The following is a 7,645-nucleotide window of genomic DNA, read 5'->3' on the forward strand; positions in this document are numbered from 1 at the left end:
TTCCCATGCCTGATACTTGAGCTGATTGATTTCTAGGTGCCAGATTTGTTTAAATTTGAAAGACTTGGCTGGTGTCAGACTTGTTTAATGAAAGAAAAAAAAAACGTAAATGAATCATCATTGTTTAAGATCCTGATTATTGTTTGGATGCAAGCAGAAACTTGCTGGCTCCTCCTCACAAATGTTTCCAATCACATAAGACATTCTCTAACACTAACAGAACAAAGTAGGTGCACCCTTTATGAAACAGAGAATTTATGGGACAAACAACAAGTAAGTAAAGTCATTATGTATTGTGACTGGTGGGCCACATTTTGAAACACTTACTTGGGGATTATTCAATTCTTCTGAGGCAAAGCTTGTGGAAGGGTTAGCTGAGAAAAGTCTGAACAAAAAAAACACCCAGATCTCTTTAAAATATATTACCTGCCTAAGTGTTAGCAGTTTAGTTTCATCAAACGATATTCTTGTTATCAGGAAAAAAGGCATAGGGGGAAGTTCACAGTGTAAATTGACTTAATCTGAAAATCTGCTCCCTAATGTGCAGTGGGAGCATGGTGACAGTATAGCACTCTCAGCTGACATAAATGTCCAGATTAAAGATGCCCAAAATTTCCAATACACAGAACCATGATAGCAGCTTTTCTGAAATAAAACAGAAAAACATAAGATCAAGTTATGTGTGGTTCTTTTAATTACAGAGTATCTGACTTTAGCATCAGGCCATGCATAACAGTATGGGATTTGTGTATACTTAGGTATTAATAGGTTTGTTTTTCAGTTCAACAACAATGCAAGCTCAGAAATTCTTCAGTGTCCTGACAAGCATGGGCCAGAGAGAGTCTTTTTTCCACTATTTTGATTCCTTTTGTTTCATGTTTGTCAAATTTTTCAATAGAAGGTTTGAATTTTCATTACGAAATAGACAACTCAACTGTCAAAAAAATTTTCATTTTTGCCAAAAACATCCAAAATTATTCAAAGATGAAAAAGTATGGGATTCATTCAAAAATTTTAAGTTAGGTTTTCCCTCTTGCTGATGATTTTTTTTCAGGAAAAGACTATGATTTCCATAACATTTTCCATTCTCTTGAAAAAAGGGTGATGGAAGATGTCTTTTCTCTGCAATTACAGGGAAATACACTTTAGTTCTCTGAGGAACATCATTTAGACTTCCAAGGTCTAAATCTGTATTGCAGGGGCTTGCAATGTGTGAGGTTCTAAATGATGATGGTTGAGGGAAAATAAGCTAAGGAGATTTTAATTATATGTATACATTTAAAATATGCATTTGCTTTTGATTTCTAGGCCAAAGAAATCAATCCTGAAACTATAGTTCATTAGAGATAGATTATGTCAAAAGCAATCCTGAGCAATTCGATTACAATTAGCTTACCATTATGAACTGTTTATATACCAAGCAATCCCCATGACTAGAACATGGAAAAATTAGGTCCTTTGCATATACTTTGACCTCTCTCCGTCCACGGTGGCTTGTAACTTCCCCTAGTGTAATCAGCTAAGCAAGAGGTCTTGCTTTCAAGCACACGTATCTCATCAGAAACCTGGTTAATTCAGGATATAAAGAAGCCACAGTTTAAAGCTCAAAGAAAACTCAGACAACCTGAACTGACCTTAAAATAAGTCATTTCTGAGTCCTTAAATCTTAGTAGACTGATAACCACAGAACTAAAATTCTGTGCTTTCAGCAATTTTATAAGAGGTATTGAATAGCTCTTTATATATAACTAGCCAACTGCCTGTCAAAAATGATAGCCAGGGGGGGAGCAGGCAGGGATGGAGTGCTGCCACCCACCACCCCATGCTGCTGCCACCTCCCAGGATCAGGGTGGGGGGGAAGCTTGCCCCACCATCCCCTCCATCCCCCTCTGCCAGCACCCTGCGCTGCCGCCACCACCAGTGCCGCTGGCCTCGCTTCCTCCCCGGCCCTTCTCCTCAGAGGCAGCAGAGCTCACCATGACGGTAGGGACTTGTACACACATACGTATATCTATATCTATATATAAATATTCCCCATAATTTTTAATATGAGCTCTGTGCCTACCTCCAACAGCAGGCTTAAATTTAGACCTTAGACTCTGGGTAAGTTGAAGGACCTTGCCTAATAAGTACTGTCTTCTTAAAATAGAACCATTCCAAATCTGTGGATTTTGGCAATGTTGAGTGCTAACTATTACCAGAACTAAAATCATTCATCTAATCATTTGCCACTGTGATACAACTAAAGAGGTGAGACATCCAGAATAAATTAATGCATCCTGAATAAATTTAATTATTTATCGCCAGATTCAATCTACTGATTTCCTGGTGGAAATGTGAGGCTACTGAAATCATTGAACAGAGTAGATAGTTGGACAAGAAAGTAGGACAGTTTCTGGAAAATCCCAATTACCAATCAGATGGTAATCTACTTGTCTTGTATATATTTTGAAAACTCCCACTCACCTCACAAAGCTCTCTACCCCCACAGCCCACTTCAGATTTCCATTAGCACTGATGGATGTTTTCCAGGCACATAAGGGGGGACAACAGCCCCATAAGTACAGAATTCCAGTAACACGACACAATGCTGAACAAGAATTCTGACAAAATAAATAACGCTGGGCAGCTGTTAGACACTCTGGCCTTAAACAGCCATTACACTCAGGTTTCGTTTCTTTTATGGAGTAAATTGAAATGGCCATAACTGGGAACTTAAATTACTGTTCATGAACTTTTCAATACAATTAAGTTACATCTCAAAGACCTTTATAAAAGGATTTTTTTTTGAAAGGCACAAAAAAGCCTCAGTGCAAGCAAGGATGAGGAATCTAATTTGTAACTTTTACAAACTTAAAACTCCAGCAATCTGTAAAGCTAACTAATTGTGTGTCTGGGCATTAAGCTTTTTTCTTTACCAGTAAGATGTACCAAAGAACAGAGCTCAGAGAAGAATGGAAAGCATTTTCTGTTAATGTTATAATGTCTTTAACTGTTGCTGTGCTTGGTGCCTTTTTCTTTCTGCTTTCTGCAACCTTTGCAAGTATTCACTGTACACAAGTGCTCATTCTGTGAAAGTCTTCACTCATTTGTGCTATACCAGGGATGCTCAACCTCTATCCCACAGGTCAGATCCAGCCCCCAATGCAATGTCTTCCAGTCCACAGGGCTCCCCACAGATCCTTTGGGAAGCCCTGCAGGCCATGGCTCCATGTGCTATATCAGGCACACTGGGTGGTGCATGGCCTGATGCTGGTGCACGAGTGCTGAGTGTGGGTATTGCAGGGTTCCCAGAGCCTGAACTCAGGCAGAATGGCAGTGTGCAGCTGTAGAGCCCAGTCCAACCCAGACTCCACACACCAGGATCAGTTCCTGAGGATCCACGCCATCCCCACTGCCTGGGATCAGGCTCCAGTGGGTGTAGGTGGCGTTGGGCGCCACAACCCAGTCTCAGACCGGAGGAGTGATATGGACCTGATCTGGCCCATGGACCAGCCCCACACCATTCACCTGTCCCATGGGGCCAGAACTGTGAGCACCACTGTCCTAAACCAATATTACCTGTTGAGTCAGAATTAAGCAGGATGGCTTATAATTCCAGTATCTGTAATCAATCTGGAGAGTAACAAGATTGAAAAAATGCAGTCTTCTTGTAGATGTACTGTAAATTGACAAGAGATACATCAGATTAATTATGCATTGTTTTATTACGGTCTCAGTTCCATTTTATGAGCATGTCTTGCTTCCACTGGCATTTCCAAGTTAACTCAGTTAAAGGGGTTACCTACTACATGAGCTTATGATTCCAAAATGAAGAGTTTTGAATGCAATCAGTGGCAATGCATAGGGGGTGCACAGGGGTGCACATGCACCCCCCTGAGAGTGCTGGTGTGCCCCCTGTCAGGCCATGCTCCCTGTTTAGGCAATAGGCAGGGAGGCAGGTGGGAGCTCCGGTACCCCCACTGCGAGCACTGGCTGGGGAGTGGGGCTGCCAGCAAAAGCGGCCGTGCAGCTTTTTGGTGAGTGAGACTGGTTGCAAGGGAGATCCCCAACCACCCCAGTCAGTGTGATTGACTGCGGGCCCCCCCCCCCGGTAGCTGACTCAAGAAGCACCAGTCACCCATGAATGCAATAAAAACTGTTTTAATCACTACTCTGTCGTTCCCATTTAAAACAAATTATATAAAAGGCCCTTATATTTCTCACAAGGAGTATGTTTTGATATTACATTTGACAGATTTATTAAAATCAACTTGATTACTGGAGGCTATTCCATGGCAATAGCATTGTAACAAACATACAGTTTCTTTATCTTCCAATATTTCATCTTGATCTGTGCAAGGGATTTTTTTATATGATGTTTTTGATAATTTAGTCCTTACTCAAAAGACATAACTTCATTTAGAAATAGATATATCTACTGTAGAAAGAATTACAGTTTTTTTAAAAGAAACAAAAGAAAAACCTGTGGTTAATTACAGGTAATTGTATTTGCAAAAGTGTGAAAGAAAAGTATCATAAACCATCCAATGGGCATTACCTTACAAGACTATCCTTTTAAGGACTTGCAGGTGAAATGCTTTTCTTTATGCTATGGAGACAGGTACAGATAATACTGAGGCCCTGACTTAACTTAAACACTGTCAACACAGACAAACGCCGTTAGGACTGTCTGCCGAGAATTGTACCACACATATTTTATGACATCACTTAAGAGATTTCTGATGACAAGGTATGTCAATCATTTCCTACTAACTGAAACCTGCAAAACACTTGCGATTAATTCTTTTATTTCAAAGGTATTTCTTTAAATACACAAGTTTTAGTTATCCTTTGACCGAATACTTTAACAGACTCAAAACTTCTCACCCTCAAAGGCTACATAAAGCTATCCATGTGTAAACACAGGCTTAGGAATATAAATACATATTTTACCAAAAGTCTGACCCTGTGACTTGTTCATAGTCATAAAATAAGAGGGCCCTAGTACACGTGAGGAAATTGCTTTTTTTAGTGGTTTAATTGCCCTTTTAAATGATTTAACTGTGTAACAGTGTACACGTTTGGTGACATGTTACGATTTCACTTCGTAACAGCATACACGTTTGGCAATATAGTTTGATTTAAATGACATATTTATGTAGCAAACTAAAACATATCCCATGCATTTTAGTTTTCTACATAACAAATTACAGCGATATTACTTGCTTGTACAAGGGCCGTATCTGGAGAAAGCGGCGAGAACTGTGCACAGAGTGCTGGAAGCCCGGGCATACTTGGAAAAGCATGGGCTTGGTGGGCTTCCGGTGCCCCATGCACCATCCCCACTGCCTTCTTCAGCTGCCAGCACACCCAGCCGCCCTCCTCCCACCTTCCCGGGGCAGCCAGCCCATTCCCAGATGGTCCCAATCAGCGGAAAGGTGGCAGAGATGGTGCATGAGGCGCTGGAAGCCCGTCAAGCCCAAGCTTCCCTGAGCATGCCTGGGCTTCCAGCACCTTGTGCATCATTGGATCTGGCAGGTGCTGCCTGTAAGATGGGGCTGCACCCATGCAGCTATCACCCTGCCTGGGCAGCCCCAAGGGGAACTGCTGCCATGGAGGGAAGTACCAGGCCCCTCTGCAGCTCAGGGGCTGCACGACCCAGCAGCAGTTCACACAGGCAGGCTCTGCCGAGAGGGAAAAAAAAAGAAGCGAGGGCCTGATCTTTTTTTAATTATTATTCCTGGAGCCTGCCTGTGTCTCCCGCAGCCAGGGAGTGAGCTCCCAGTGCGTTGCACAGCCCCTGAGCTGTGTGGGACCCCAGTGTATCCCTCCGGGGCAGTGGCACCCCCCAGGAAGCACCCACCCGCTGGCACCCCACCCAGGCAGTCCCAGAGAGTGCTGCCATGGCAGAGGGAAGCACCAGGCCCCCCGCAGCTCAGGGCCCACCAACAGCTTGCCCCCTGGCTGTAGGAAAGGTGGGCAGCCTCTGGGGAAGAAAAAAAGGACTGAGCCCCTCACTACTTTGTTTTTCCTTCAGCAGAGCCTGCCCACTCTGTTAACAGGGGACCCCAGTACTTTATTCTAGCTCTGACTTTCCTGCACATTTGTTTGAAATGCCTCAGGATCTATAAGAATAACACACTTATTCTGTCTGTCCAGAGCACTGTCTGTCCGGAGCATTCTGATTGGAAGTTTCGGTAAGCATTGTGATTGGCTGCTGAGACAACCAATCAGAGTGCTCCAAACAGACAGAATAAGCCTATTATTATTATAGATGTGTCCTTGAATGAGCCAACTGTATATTGAAAGTGTTTGTGGGGCTGGTCATTCATGAGGACTAGGGGCAAAAATAGAAAAATCCCAGAAGCAGAACTGCTCTCATGACATTCCAAACCTCATCCAAACCAGGAAGATTATAAATTAGAAAGGTCATGAGAAAGCCCATCAAGAGCAAGATTCATTCAATTTGCTCAATCAAAATTAACCAATCAGCTTTAAAGAAATGTAGTCTTTTTTGAAGGATAAATTAGATGGTAGCATTTGGAAAAGTCCAAAATGAATACGAAAAGAGAAAATAAAGAGACCCCACAGGGATCATGTTTGATTCAGCACTATGCAATACTTTTTCAATAATCTAATAATAATATAATCCAGGGGTGTCAAACACATTACACACAGGCCAGATCCAGCCTGTGGAGCCTTATGATATGTCCAATGGGTCTCTGGACCAAACCCACATGCTGCATGGGGCATGCACCAGCCCTGGCCTCCGTGCTGCATCATGTGGGCTAAACGCAGCACTACATGCACCAGAGGGGTTTGGTACGGGATATGTGGTACATGGAAGACCAGCCCAACCAGCTCTGCATGCTGGCTCTGGGGTTTGGCCCAAATCAGGCCATGCTGGAGCCAGAGCACAGAGCCAGTCTAGTAGGATGCTGTACACAGCACACACCCTGTGCTAACCCGCTCTGCTGCATGCAGCACACACGGTTGGTTCAGCTTGCATGCTGTGTGCACTACATATCAGCTCCAGAACCAGGTTTTGAATTACATCCGACTCTTTCTGGGGTCTGTGGTGGTGCCAGCCAGAAGCCAGAAGGAGGTGCCACTGCCACCGCCACTGCCTGAGATACAGGAAGGGTTGGGGGTGGGGGTATCATCTCTTATGGGGGAGCTCTCATCTCTTATCTCCCCTTGAGCTCCCCCATAATTCAAACCCTGTCCAGGACTTACTCTGCATGTGGCACATGGGCTGGACCCAGCTCTTCAGGCAGCATGGAAGCATTGGAGAGTGGGCTGCATAAAGTGCCTACTGTGCAACCTAACTATGGGTGGTTGAGCCCAATCTATTCGAGTAGGTCGGGGACAAAAGGGTTTGGGCTTTTCCTCCTTCTTCTGTCTCTCCCTCGTTGACAGAAACACACCGGGGAGGCAGTGAGATAAGAAAATTGCTTTACTCACTGTTTCAGGCAACAATCTCGTACAGCTGTGTCAGGAATCTAGTTCGCCAATTCCTTGGTAGCTCTTGAGCATATTCATGTGGTATACCAAATCGTGATGGGGCCGTCCAGGTTTTTGCGGATGCAGGACCTCCGGCAAGGGTGATCAGTCCTCGCCGATATTACGCAGGTCCCCCCCCCCCCCCCCCTGGTTTTGCGGG

The sequence above is a fragment of the Alligator sinensis genome, unplaced genomic scaffold (assembly GCF_000455745.1).
Source record: "Alligator sinensis unplaced genomic scaffold, ASM45574v1 scaffold377_1, whole genome shotgun sequence".
NCBI classification, from domain to species: Eukaryota; Metazoa; Chordata; order Crocodylia; family Alligatoridae; genus Alligator; species Alligator sinensis.